The 15,095-nt window shown below is 45.5% G+C and overlaps 2 non-coding genes across 2 annotated transcripts; both read left to right on the plus strand.

Annotated features, from left to right (window-relative positions):
• The first annotated feature begins 1,458 nt into the window (after window positions 1–1,458).
• Window positions 1,459–1,540, plus strand: trnal-uaa (transfer RNA leucine (anticodon UAA)). The gene has a single exon. It is a non-coding gene; the product is annotated as a tRNA-Leu (tRNA).
• Window positions 1,541–14,913: 13,373 nt separating this feature from the next.
• trnal-aag (transfer RNA leucine (anticodon AAG)) lies at window positions 14,914–14,995 on the plus strand. Its single transcript has one exon. It is a non-coding gene; the product is annotated as a tRNA-Leu (tRNA).
• Window positions 14,996–15,095: the final 100 nt, after the last annotated feature.

Raw genomic sequence — 15,095 nt, forward strand, 5'->3', positions numbered from 1 at the left:
GTATAGTGGACAGTATCTCCGCCAGTCACGTAGCAGTCCGGGGTTCGTTTCCCTGATGTTGAGTTCACGTTCTCTTTAGCTTTTGGTGGGGCTCTTCTTTGCGGGAAAACAAAAAAGCCCATCATTATGTTTCCAAACAAGGACCTAACATGGATTTGGCGAACATAACAACCACTACACGACTGAAACTGGTGCTCTCATGCTATCCGTTAGCAGGACTAGCAAACCCCCTCGCTAGCTGGCATTGCCGATGCGTTCAGTGCATTGACGTGTGCTTGACACTAGGTGGAGGTAGGGCAAGAGACTCCTCGTTAGTATAGTGGACAGTATCTCCGCCTGTCACGTGGAAGCCCGGGTTTCGGTTCCCCGACTGGGAGTTTAGTTCTTGTGGTCTTTAGCTTTTGGTGGGACTCTTCTTTGTAGATTTTGTTTTTTCCAGTAAGAAGTGAATAGAGGAAAGGGTCACTACCCGTGGGCCTCACCCAATGAGTTGACAAGTCTTAATTGCACAATATTTCTCACTAAGAGTAATGAGCCACTCTGCTCGCCAGCCATTGTAATTGGTATGTACTCTTTTACCGTCTGACAAATGTCAGGCAGCCGCCAGCAACAGGGCTGTTCGTGTTGTCTCATGGCTGGATCATGCTACAAGACACATTTGGTCCTTCCCGATGACAGTATATCAGACTACTGCATTCAAATCTTGACATTTCTCGGGCAGACACTACTCGACATTTATTCCGATAGCACCCTATGCCGTCTTTTACTATCCCGGCTTTATCTTGTCAAATCAAACACTGTCCGAGAGTTGGAAGCAGAAAACGTGTCACCGGTCAACGCGACGGGACACACTCGTTACGATGGTGACGACAACAACAATGCGCCGCGTCAATGTCTTGTTTCTGTGTGTGCCTGTGCGTGTGAGTGACTGTGGGGGGACAAAATGTGGAAAAACCTGTTCGTCACTGGTGCTCGGGAGAGAACGTTCATTGAAGGATTGCTTGAGGTATGTTCACGTACTTTTCATAAGATACGGCTCACAAGCAGGCAACAAAACGTTATGTACCCTAGCAAGCGCAAGCACATACGGGTGCACGTAAACATGACGGCGTTCCGTCGAATCATGCCCTAAAGCTTCGGTAAACATTGGTTTGTGCGTGAGAAGAAATGTTAACAGCGCGCAGGTTTGTTGACAACGGTAAGCACGGGAGGTGATGCGCCGGTCAGAATACGCAATCCTGGTCTCTGTCAAGTTGCGCTGTCGGAGAGTTGTCGTTGATATGTCACACTACACGGAAAATATCAAAAAATAACCCAATTTGCCAGACTTAATTTTGGCGTCGCAGGGCCAAATCGTTTGCCGTGGCTTTTGTCACACTACAAGTTTTGTCACCATACTTCCCGTTCGGTCGGGCTTACATTTATCAAAAAATTCCCCGTACAAAAAAGGGGTTTGCAGGTAGTGTGGCCGAGCGGTCCAAGGCGCTGGATTTAAGCTCCAGTCTCTCAGGAGGCGTGGGTTCAAACCCCACCACTGCCACTTCCTTTTCAATATCGTTAATATCCTACCATTTTGTCATTGGCTCCGACAAGGCGTTTGGGACAATACGTATTTTTGGCCACAAAAAGGTCGAGCTCTTTGTCGTTCTGTTTGGACTGTTTGCTTGTCGCCATAAAATATTAGCTCCCCTGAAAGTGTTTGCCTTAATGCCATTACCTTTGTCTTTCACGCTGAACTGTCGTGCCACCTTTATGGGTACTGACACAGTGATTTTGAATTGACAGAACAGTGAATAAAGGACACATTTTTTTTGTCAGTACGAAGTGAATTGAGGAAAGGGTCACTTCCCGTGGGCCTCAGTCAATGAGTTGACAAGTCTTAATTGCACAATATTTCTCACGAAGAGTCAGGCGTTAAATGAAAGCAGTTCCACAACATCCTATGAGCAGACATACGATAACAGAGAACGAGCTCCAGATAGCAGAGGATGGTTTCGATGCATCGACCTCTGGGCCCAGCACGCTTCCGCTGCGCCACTCTGCTCTCTAGTCATTGTAGTTGGTATGTTCAACAGGGCTGTTTGGGTTGTCATGGCTGGATCAGGCTACAAGACACATTTGGTCTTTCCCGATTACCCTATGTCAGACTACTGCCATCAAACCTTGCCGTTTCTGGGGCATACAGTGGCAACACTACTCGACATTTATTCCGATAGCATCCTATCCCGTCTTTTACCATCACTGGGCTCTATCTTGTCAAATCAAACACTGTCTGAGAGGTGGAAGCAGAAAACGTGTCACCGGTCAACGCGACGGGACACACTCGTTACGATGGTGACGACAACAACAATGCGCCGCGTCAATCTCTTGTTTCTGTGTATGCCTGTGCGTGTGAGTGACTGTGGGGGGACAAAATGTGGAAAAACCTGTTCGTCACTGGTGCTCGGGAGAGAACGTTCATTGAAGGATTGCTTGAGGTATGTTCACGTACTTTTCATACAATACGGCTCGCAAGCAGGCAACAAAATGTTATGTACCCTAGCAAGCGCAAGCACATACAGTTGTACGTAAACATGCCGGCATTCCGTGGAATCATGCCCTAAAGCTTCAGTAAACATTTGTTTGTGCGTGAGAATAAATGTTAACAACGGCGCGCAAGTATGTTGACAACGGCAAGTACGGGAGGCGATGCGCCGGTCACAATACGCAATCCTACTGGTCTCCGTCAAGTTGCGCTGTCGGAGAGTTGTTGTTGGTATGTCACACTGCACGGAAGATATCCCCCAAAAAAATCCAATTTGCCAGACTTCATTGGCGTCGTAGGGCCAAATCGTTTGTCGTGCCTGATGTCACACTACAAGAAGTTTTGTCATTCCTGACATATGTCGGGACCCGATCTGGGAAATCGGCTGCGATAGGTAATCAGTGTGTGAATGTGTGTGCATGTTTGTGGGGTGTCAGAGTTCAGGTGGGCAAAGGACAGAAGAGGAAGAGGGGGCAGAGCGGGCAGAGAGTTCAGATTCCTGAGAGGCCTTATGAATAAAACTGAGTCAGCTAGTCCTGGGCCGGAGACTCCGCAGTCTCCTGCCTGATGGCACAGATTTAAGAGGCTGTGTGATGGATGGGTGGCATCCCCCGGTATGCGGAGGACTTTGCAGGTGAGGAAGGGGTCCAAGGAGTCGGGGGGGGGGGGGGGGGGGGGGGGGCAGGACAAGATGTGGTGCATGATTAGCCGCTTGAAGCACTTAATCAGGATGGGAGTGAGCGCCACCGTACGGTAGTCATTGAGGCAGGAGGGAGATGACTTCTTCGGGACTGGGATGATGGTGGGGGCTTTGAAGCACGTGGGGAAAACAGCCTGATTCAAGGAGGTGTTAAAAATGTCTGTGAAGACATCTGTGAGTTCAGCTTCACAGTCCCTCAGAACACGGCCATGTATGTTATCTGGGCCCGGGGCTTTTCGTGTGTTGATCCTGTCGAGAGATCTTTTCACGCTGTCCCAGGTCAGTGTCAGCACTCGGTCACCAGGAGGGGGTGGAGTCTTGTGTGCAGGAGTGCTTTTGTGTGCCTCAAAGTGAGCAAAGAAGTCATTTAGCACATTTGGCAGGGTGGTGGCGCTGTCGCAGGTCTGTGGTGTGGGTTTATAGTCCGTAATGGTCTGAATACCACGCCATAGACTCCTGGTGCCACTGCTGTCACTGAAGCGGTGGGCGATCTTCCTGGAGTACTCCCTCTTGGCCTCCTTGATGCCACGGGACAAATTGGCCCTGGCTGTCCTCAGGCCCTCCTCATTCCCAGATCTAAAAGCCGTGTTGCGGACCTTCAGTAGTCTGTACACCTCCCCCAACAGCCATGGCTTCTGATTAGCACGGACAGTGATGGACTTCGTGGTGGTGACATCATCCATGCACTTGCTGATGTGGGCAGTAAAAGTTTCTGTTTACCCCGAACTGCAAAGATTTTCTACTTTATTTGTCTCTTGTTTTCATTTCACTTTTTATAACAAACAGTTATATGCAAATATTAGCGAACTATGCATCCGTCCGTTTATTTATCTATTTATTAGCAATCAAATATGTCCATCTCTCTGCCCATCTATCTTTACAGTAACAGTTACCCACCAAACCCTGTTTGTAGTGTAGATATATAAAGATATGTGCAAAAGTTAAAAAGCCCAGGCTGCTTCAAAGAGGATTGTATAGGAATACAAAGTATTATTAAAATGAAGTGTCGTAATTGGGTGAGTAATGATTTATCCATGCTCTGTTTGGGACTATAATTTTAAATAGGTAAATTGGTTTGTTTTGCGAGCAAATCCATTGTAAAATAGTGTGCATAATCATAAACGATACTTTTATATAGTGGTAATACACTTATGCAATCGTTTAAAATGTGTGTCAATAATATGGTTGTGGTAATGCTAAAATTAGGTGGTTTTCCCTGGGACATCCCTACCTTTCGGCCATACTACATAGAGAATGCCCGATCTCGGCTGATCAATAGGCCTTCACAGATGGGGACCAGAAATAGGCCGCTGCCTTTTGAGTGGCCCCAATGTAGTCATTTATGAACTCACATTTATTTCAGTATGCTCGGTGCTGTTCATTGTCATTCCAAATGCAGTCAAACGGGCACTCAGGTGAGTGAACTCAGAAAGCGCCGATTTGTAGATGGACGACTACTCGGTTTCTCTCCAGAGTGCGAATTTTATTGACTTCATCCTGCAATAGTTAAAAAAATACATATGAGTTCAGAATGCATGTTCGAAGCTGAACAATGAGTACAGTTGCGGAAAAAAACGTACATACCTTTAATAAAAACAGTTTGCATGGGCACAGGCCGTGTCACATGCAGCCGCACCATCCTCACTGCATGCATCTTATTTGGACCAAATAGACATTAAAATAATACCTGTAATTGTACAGAATGTGTGAGTGTGTGTGTGTGTGTGTGTGTGTGTGTGCGCTTAACAGAAGTACTAAACTGTGTTTAAGAAAAGTTGAAACCGCTGTGACAATACGCAGTTTGAATATTTAATTGGGATTTTTTTCAGGTACCACTAGAGGGAACCCGCCCCACTCAACAATTTGAGAACCACTGCTCTCTGCTGTTCATTTATACTTAATTGTTGTCCATGTGACCCTCAAGGCACACTTATTGATGCATTTAAAATTGGGGGAGGGGGGGGAAATCATCTCCATTTGTCATTCCCCCACCTTTCACACTAAATTTACATCACTGTCTCCAGATCAATCACTTTTTCAAACCTTTACATCAAAATTGTTCAACTGTACAACTGTCCAAGTTTTCAATTGCGTAACAATGTCTTTATGTCGGTTACAGAGGACTTGCTTCTACTGCTGTTTAAATGTCCGATCACGATGTTTTGAGCAAATGCCGTACTGAACCAAGTGACTTCAAATGATAAAGGATCAAGGATCAATCAACTGTGATTATATAGTGATTTTGACAGAGCAATAAACACACATTCATTTACACATTTCTGCATTGTACCTGTGTTGAAAATGCATGTGAAAATGGCGACTACATTTGGACCATAATAATACTGCAATGCACTTCATATCCACACACTGGCAACAGTATTCATTAACAATCATGTGACTTGTACAAAAAAAATAAAAATAATCACTGGTTATTTGAACTGGCGACCGATCACAGCAGTGTGCGGATGGCAACGTACGACGGCCACGGCTCGAATCACTAAGTAGTTTGTCCGTGACACTGATGCAAACTAAGTACAGTAGCGGTGCTTGCGACTGGGACTGCCAGGACACAGAACATTTTCTGACAAAAAGTGTGACCAAAAAATTAAATAAAAGGAGTGTGACCTGAGTTGGGTGTGAGTATTTTTAAACAGAAAAGACAAAAGTGTCTTCATTTTTACATATTTTGTTATTTAATTTCCAGTATTCGTATCGTATTGTCTTTGACCACCAACGATCGAATCAATTCGATCTCTTACTCTATGAATTAATTCCAAAATAGTCCAATAGTCTGGTCAGCTGAGATACACGCGACCCTCGACAAGATAAGCGGGTGAGAAAATGGATGGATGGATATTTATACTATATATGTATATATTATAACCATTAATCTAAGTGTTCTGAATAAAGACATATTTTTTTTTTAATTCTCTTATAATCATCCCAAAAATTGTGTTAACTTGATGTATGGATACAGACCTAGTGTGTGTGTGTGTGCGTGTGTGTGTGTGTGTGTGTGTGTGTGTGTGTGTATATATCCATCCCATCCATCCATCGCTCCATTTTCTGAGTTGCTTCTCCTCACTAGGGCATGCTGGAGCCTATCCCAGCTATCTTCGGGCAGGAGGCGGGGCACACCCTGAACTGGTTGCCAGCCAATTGCAGGGCACATACAAACAAACAACCATTCCCACTCACATTCACACCTACGGGCAATTTAGTTGTCAATTAACCTACCATGCATGTTTTTGGGATGTGGGAGGAAACCGGAGTGCCCGGTGAAAACCCACGCAGGCACGAGGAGAACATGGAAACTCCACACAGGCGGGGCCGGGGATTGAATCCCGGTCCTCAGAACTGTGAGGCTGACGCTGTAACCAGCCGCACAACGTGCCGCCTGTGGGGGGACGAAATGTGGACAAACCTGTTCGTCACTGGTGCTCGGGAGAGAATGGTCATTGAAGGATTGCTTGAGGGATGTTCACTTACTTTTCATACGATACGGCTCGCAACCAGGCAACAAAATGTTATGAAGCCTTGCAAGCGCAAGCACATACGGTTGTACGTAAACATGCCGGCATTCCGTCGACTCATGCCCTAAAGCTTCGGTAAACATTGGTTTGTGCGTGAGAGGAAATGTTAACAACGGCGCGCAAGTATGTTGCCAACGGCAAGCACGGGAGGCGATGCGCTGGTCACAATACGAAATCCAACTGGTCTCCGTCAAGTTGCGCTGACGGAGAGTTGTCGTTGATATGTCACACTGCACGGAAGATATCCAAAAAAGTCCAATTTGCCAGTTCATTTTGGCGTCGTAGGGCCAAATCGTTGGTCGTGGCTTATGTCACACGACAAGAGGTTTTGTCGTTCCCGACATTATATGTCGGGCCCTATCTGGGAAATCGGCTGCGATAGCTTATCGGGCCAATATCTGGGCTAAAATCCTTTCGTTTGATCTTGGCATGAGAAGATTATTCTCCCATCCAGTGACTTGAAATTGTTGGCTTCAATGATTTCAGAGCTCTCCTTTCCACATTTTTCATGTCAAGGTTGGCTATGATGTGGAATGCTGGGGATCCCATAACACAATTCCCGTTCGGTCGGGCTTACATTTGCCAAAATATTCCACTTACAAAGATGGGGTTTTCTGGCCGAGCAGTCCAAGGTGCTGGATTTAGGCTCCAGTCACTCACGAGGCATGGGTTCAAATGCCACCACTACCACTTCCTTGTCAATATAGTTAATGTCTTACGATTTTGTCATTGGCTCCGACAAGGCGTTTGGGACAATAGATATTTTCGGCCACAAGAAAGTCAAGCTCTTTGCCGTTCTCTTTTGACTGTTTGATTATCGCCGTAAAATATTAGCTCCCCTGAAAGTGTTTGCCAGAATGTCATTACTTTTGTATTTCACGCTGTACTGTCGTGCCAACTTTATGGGTACTTACTCAGTGATTTTACATTGACAGAACAGTAAATAAAGGATGATTTTATTTTTCAGTCAAAAGTGAATTGAGGAAAGGGTCATTACCCGTGGACCTCAGCCAATGAGTTGACAAGTCTAAATTGCATACTATTTCTCACTAAGATAAGACATTAAATGCAGTTAAACAACGGCAGAGGATGGTTTCGATCCATCGACCTCTGGGTTATGGGCCTAGCACGCTCCCGCTGAACCACTCTACTCACTAGTCATTGCAGTTTGTATGTACTCTTTTACCGTCTGACAAATAGGCAACCGCCAGCAACATGGCTGTTCCGGTTGTCTCATGGCTGGATCAGGTTACAAGACACATTTGGTCTTTCCCAATTCATGATGACGCCAACCAGTGTGGTCGCCTCGGTTACGCGCTCGCTAGTATTGTTTTTGTTTTTGTGTTTTTCGTTCGTCTTTGGAGACATTACACGACTCACTTACACAAGGGGAGACTTGCTCACCATCAAGGAGGCTCCTCTGGACTTTCTTTCATCAACTTTCGCAAATCCGCTCAGTTTTTTCGCCGAGTTACTCACCGGAGCGACGTCCGCGGTCTTCGGCACATGGAGGCGGAGGCGACGCCACAGAGGGAAGCGAGCCGGCATCCAGGTGAAACTACGCATGAGAGGATACAGATTGGCGTTCCCGTCAATCCACCTCGCGAATGTACGCTCCCCATCCAACGAAATGGACGAGCTTCATCTCCTGATAAAGACGAGTAAACACTTCGGACGTTCCGCCGCCATGTGCTTTCCGGAAACCTGGCTTTGCGATGCTGTACCCGATGGCGCCGTCAGGCTTCCCGGCTTCCATATTCACCGAGCAGACCGCGACATGGAATCATCGGGGAAAACAAAAGGCGGCGGGATATGCTTCTATATCAAAGAAAAATGGTGTACGGACGTCACGGAGCTCAACACACACTGCAGCCCGCATTTGGAGTCGCTGTTTTTGAACTGTAAGCCATTTTACTCGCTGCGCGAGTTCGCATCATTCATTCTGGCTGGCGCCTATATTCCGCCTCAAGCTAACACGAACGCCGCACTGCTAACGCTCGCCAAACAAGTCAACGAAATTGGAAAAAAAACACCCGGACTCACCCCTCATTATTCTCAGGGACTTTAACAAAGCTAAACTCAACCACGAACTCCCTAAATACAAGCAGCACATCGACTGTCCTCCCAGGGAAAATAACATTTTAGACCACTGCTATACTGTGCTAAAAAACACATACCGTGCTTTACCTCGTGCCGCCCTGGGTTCGTCTGATCACTGCTTAATTCACTTAATACCGACGTACAGGCAAGAACTTAAATGCGCGAAGAATGTACCATCAAAGTCATTTCGCACTTTCAACAACAACAAGCCATGGTTCACTGCCAAACTTAAGCAGCTTCGCCAAGCTAAGGAGGATGCATATCAGAGCGGGGACAGGGCCCTGTATAATCGAGCTGGAAACCAGCTGACTAAAGAAATTAACATTGCAAAGAGCAACTATGCAGCAAAGTTGGAAAAACAGTTTAGCGCTAACGACGCTAAATCAGTCCGGCATGGATTCCAATCGCTGACTAATTCAAAGCGACGATCCCCCCAAGCTGAGAACAATAGCACACTAGCCAACAACTTGAATACCTTCTACTGCAGATTTGAAAAGGACAGTTTCACACCCCACACCCACCCAGCCGCACCACCGACCCCTATCACACCACCGACTTCTGCGTTAACCATCCGCGAACAGGATGTGAGGCGCATCTTCAAACAACAAAAGATTAACAAAGGCCTCGACCATGTGTCCCCATCCTGCCTCAAAGTCTGCGCTGACCAGATCGCGCCAGTCTTCACTCAGATCTTCAATAGATCTCTGGAACTGTGCGAAGTACCATCCTGTTTCAAACGCTCCACCATCATTCCAGTCCCCAAGAAACCTGCAATCTTGGGTCTAAATGAATACAGGCCTGTCGCCTTGACATCTGTGGTTATGAAGTCCTTTGAACGTCTTGTGCTGGACCACCTCAAGAGTGTCACAGGTCCTCTGCTGGATCCCCTGAAGTTTGCCTACAGAGGGAACAGGTCTGCGGAGGAATTAGTCAACATGGGAATGCACTTCATCCTAGAACACCTCGACAGTGCAGGGACCTACGCGAGGATCCTGTTCGTGGACTTCAGCTCAGCGTTCAACACCGTCATCCCTGAACTCCTTTCCTCCAAGCTTCTCCAGCTCAGCGACTCACCTGCCATCTGCCAGTGGATTTACAGCTTTCTGACGGGCAGGACACAGCAGGTGAGGCTGGGGGAGGCCACCTCATCCACACGCAGCATCAGCACTGGGGCGCCCCAAGGTTGTGTCCTCTCTCCGCTGCTCTTCTCTCTCAACATGAACGACTGCACCTCAGCGCACCCGGCTGTCAAACTCTTGAAGTTTGCAGATGACACCACTGTCATCGGCCTCATCAAGGACGGTGACGAGTCTGCATATGGACAGGAAGCGGAGCGGCTGGAGCTGTGGTGCGTCCGACACAACCTGGAACTGAACACGCTCAAGACTGTAGAGATGATCGTGGACTTCAGGAGGCATCCTTTGCCACAGCTGCCCCTCACGTTATCCAGCTGCCTTGTGTCAACCGTCGAGACCTTCAAGTTCCTGGGAATTAGAATCTCTCAGGACCTGAAGTGGGCGACCAACATCAACTCCGTCCTCAAAAAGGCCCAGCAGAGGATGTACTTCCTGCGGTTTCTGTGAAAGCATGACCTGCCACAGGAACTGCTGAGGCAGTTCTACACAGCGGTCATCGAATCAGTCCTGTGTTCTTCCATCACAGTCTGGTTTGGTGCTGTTGGATTTATCTCACCCAACACCAATAAAAATGCACAAAAGGAAAGAAGACACTGGTTTCTCTTTCTCATGAGGAGGGCGTATGGGAGATTGTTCAGATTACAGCCTCTCAACACGCTCAAAACAATCTCTCCCGTCGCTCCTGCTCCTTTTCCGCCAGAATATGCCCACAAGCTCATCATCAAACACATTGGGAGACTTGATTTGTATTTCAATATTAAACTATGGGCCGTTTTGCTTATGTTAAACTTCTTTATATGTTCTTTTGCTGTTTTTAGTGACCAACTGGACCAATCATAACCTGTTTCACCAATGAGGTGTTCCCATCCAAAGCCTATAGTTGCATACCAGTCATATCCAAATCCCCAATTCTGCCCATTCTCTTGAGCATCATTGGTGAGAGCCGCATATGGAATTATGATTAAAGCAGTTGGATTTTGGGGGGGAACAAAATATTAAACCGGTTTGCCGTGTTTGGAGGCCATGCCCACAGTTCTGATCATCAGCTGTACTAGTTTTGATACGAGTTAATGATTCAAAATTTTCCATTATTGGGTTCGTCATATTGGTCCAGTTGGTAGGTGATTTTCTATCTAAAAAATTGGTTGTATCATTTAGGGTGGGACGTCCCATGTACCACAAAAACAAAACCAACACCATAGTAGCCAAAGTTGCTACGCAACAACTTATCGAATCTCGTAACCAACGTGGGTGTGCCATTCTGCTGAGTTCTCACTAAACGGGTTGGTGTCTTTTTTCTTCACTGACCAGCAAGCGTTTTCAGAATCTACACATCTGCTCCCGCTCCGTTATCAGACTTTTGCTCACCTTCCCTATTTGAGTACTCAGCTGAAATGACTCTTTTACATTGTGTTAAATGAACCCACGTATTTCTTTCTGCTATTTTTAGGGCTGTTGGAGTTGTCAATAACACTTGATACGGTCCTTCCCACTTTGGTGAATGCCAGTGCTTCTTTTTGATGCTTCGAATTAGGACCCAGTCTCCTGGTCCAACCAACTTGGTTTCCTGCTGGGAAACATGTTTACTTTCAGCAGATACTTTTAAATCATTTTGTTTCTCGAACAACTTTCTCATGTAATCAGCTAAGTTTGTTTCGTCATCAAGTTCCCATTTTTGTTTAAACAACGGAAGTCTATAAGGTCTTCCAAACAATGTTTTGTAAGGTGTTAAACCTGTGGTGCTTGTAATGTTGATGTACATTTTAACGAGGTCAAAACACTGTGTCCATGACCTTCCTGTCTCTTCCATAAATTTTTTCAGTAAATTTGTTATTGTCCCATTCATTCTTTCCACTAGACCTGCACTCTGAGGGTGGTCAGCACAATGGTTTATCAAATTGATGTGGAACATGGTTCCTATTTTATTGATTATTTGATTTACAAAATGAGTCCCATTATCGCTGTAAATGGTTTCAGGTATGCCATTTCTTGGAATGATGTCTTTACATAGTGCTTTTGCCACCGTCAGAGCATCAGGTGATTTTGTTGGGAATAATTTGATCCATTTAGAAAATGCATCTATGATAACCAAACAGTACTTCTTTCCCTCACTTTGACTTAATTCTATGTAATCCATGTGAATGCGTTGGAAGGGGTATGTAGGCACTGGGAATTTACCTCTTGTAGGTCGCAATTGCCCTTGCGGATTATGTCGTGCACAGATCATGCATGCTCTACAATAATTGTTTGAATATAAATTGAAACCATAGGTTGTAAAGTGGCGGCACGGTGGATGACTGGTAAGAGCGTCAGCCTCACAGTTCTGAGGACCCGGGTTCAATCCCTGGCCCCGCCTGTGTGGAGTTTGCATGCTCTCCCCGTGCCTGCGTGGGTTTTCTCCGGGCACTCCGGTTTCCTCCCAAATCCCAAAAACATGCATTAATTGGAGACTCGAAATTGCCCATAGGCATGACTGTGAGTGCGAATGGTTGTTTGTTTCTATGTGCCCTGCGATTGGCTGGCAACCAGTTCACGGTGTACCCTGCCTCCTGCCCGATGACGGCTGGGATGGGCTCCAGCACACCCGCGACCCTAGTGAGGAGAAGCGGCTCAGAAAATGGATGGATGGGTGGTTGTAAAGTGTCGATGTATCTGTGCCACCATCCCTCCAGTTGAGACATGTGACACACCATGGCTCAATATAGCAGCCCATTTAAATAGGTTCTTTGGAAGTATTTGTTTCCCTTCTGTGCTAATGTAAATTTCATTTTGTAGTTTTGTCAAGTGGGCGGCCAAGCCACATAAAGCGATGGAAACAAAAGGTGATAATTGGCTTATGTAGCTGGGTTCATTTGATTGTGTTTAGCCCCAGATTAAATTCCTGGTTCCACCACCAGAGGTTGCCAAACCAAATTTAGATCATGAAGTATGAGTCGCCATGTCAAGTTTGTCTTCTTGAATATCTTAAAACTATTAAACCCCCTATCATAGTAAACAAACACATACTGAAGTCAACCGCTTATAACCATTTGTTTGATTTTACATCCTTGAGATATTTTGATGTTCTCTTTTGATGTTATAACTTGGATGTTCTTTTGGAAATCATTGATAAGAAGTACATCAAGCCTAGTAAGACTGTTATACATTATACTTACTCTTATATTACTGATAGAAAATGCTTTGAAACTGCTTTTGTGCAAGAACTGTAACCTGTGTAAGAGTGTCTCTCTCAGGCATCGCATCACAAGATGTACTACGAAAAGCGTACCTGTTGAATACAGGAGAGAATGGTATTCACATGAATGTATATACATTTATTTAACAATTACATATATACATGTATTGCAGATTGCTTAGAGATTGACATAGTGTGATGACATGTATTGGTTGAGTTCAAGACATGAATATGCTTGAATGTATTTACTAAGAAGCCTATTTGGGTGAGCAAATAAGAGGTCAAGTCAGGATAACGTTGAAAGTAAAAGTGAAAGATACTTCCACTCAGGTCACGTCAGGACGCTCTGAGGGAGAAACAGGTGCTTCCCACTCAGGTCAAAATAAGGACACGCTGAGAAGTGAAAGTAAAAGATACCGCCACTCTGAGGGAGAAACAGGTGCTTCCCACTCGGGTCGTATCAGGATAGAGTAAACAAAGGAATATTTTTAGAAAAAGGGAGTTTCTGTAAAACCAAGGTTATAAATGCCTCACATGCTCAGAAACGGGGCTCCTTCTTCTCTCGAGAAAGGGAGACACACGTCCTTTTTCCCTCGCATTGAAAATGACATGCTGGCAGGAGGAATTCATCTTTGAATCTTCCTCTTTAATTGAGTAAGACTAAAAGAATATTATAATAAGGTAACTAATAGAACCGCTATTGACATTGCGTGGATAGGAAAAAGGGCTAGTCAGCTGTCCAGGGATTCTTATATTCCAAATTATCTTATTATTAATTGGCATCACGGCTCCGTAGGACTTGATCACTCCTTAAGGCTCACTCAAAAGGTAATACTGGTTTTTATGATTTATTACTTTTAAGCTACTTCTACTTATTTTCATTGTTATTATTCTCATTATTGTTTATTTTAGATTACAAACCCTTTCTGTCATATTATCATTTTAACCTTGAAGCAGGGGACATTAAGTACGAGTGGCCCATATTCTGTCAACAGACTTTGTCTTCATTCTCCTGCTCTTGACATGGATTCCTACATTTCAGATGAGTATTGAGTCAGTAAGTCAGAGGCACTGGCATGCATATAAACATCAGAAAACTATGATGCAATGAAAAACAACACAATCGAAGTCGGAGTGGCTGAGCCGTCAAAGCAACTCCATTCAGGTTGCAATATCTACGGGTATGCGGGTTGACATTCTGCTTCTTGTGTGATTAGACTGACAAAAACTGTCTGTTTCCTCTCCTTGGCTTTCCAGTCCAACAAAAATTTGTACGACACGGGTGTTATCATTGTTTCTGCCCAACACTGCCACGAAACAACACAAGGAATATTTGTGAGGATGGCCCAGCGCGCCAAGTTGGTGAACTAAGTTCGCAAAGTCTACGCATGTGACCCCCTTCTGACAAGATGTGACCAACAAACACTAGGTTCCTGTCGCCGGTCGTCAAGTACAGGTAGGGGAAAATCTGTGTTTTGCAAGCAGAAGGAGTTTGTACTCATTTACCTCAAATAGAGCTGAATATACACAAAACAGTCAAGCTGCACTAGCCAGGAATCGGACCCAGGCCTTCAGCGTGGCAGGCGAGATTTCTACCACTGAATCACCAATGCTTGGAATGGGGGTTCTTGCACTTTGACTACATTCCAATGCTCTCGAACGGGTCGCCCACCGGATGAGCAGACCGCCTGGGGTGAATAAAGATCCGGACCCTTAGTTCCTTCTAAACAACACAACGTACTACTGTCAGGATGGCGGAGTGGTCCAAGGCGCTGCATTAAGGTTGCAGTCTCTATGGAGGCGTGGGTTCAAATCCCACTCCTGACAGTGTCTAGTGTATAAAGACAATGTGTCCATTCTGTCATTCATTTCCTTTTTGTGAGTGCGCCTCTGCTGAGGGGGAATTCAGTGCTCACATGGCGAGTGA

This window comes from Phyllopteryx taeniolatus, unplaced genomic scaffold, assembly GCF_024500385.1.
Source record: "Phyllopteryx taeniolatus isolate TA_2022b unplaced genomic scaffold, UOR_Ptae_1.2 contig_46, whole genome shotgun sequence".
Taxonomy (NCBI): Eukaryota; Metazoa; Chordata; class Actinopteri; order Syngnathiformes; family Syngnathidae; genus Phyllopteryx; species Phyllopteryx taeniolatus.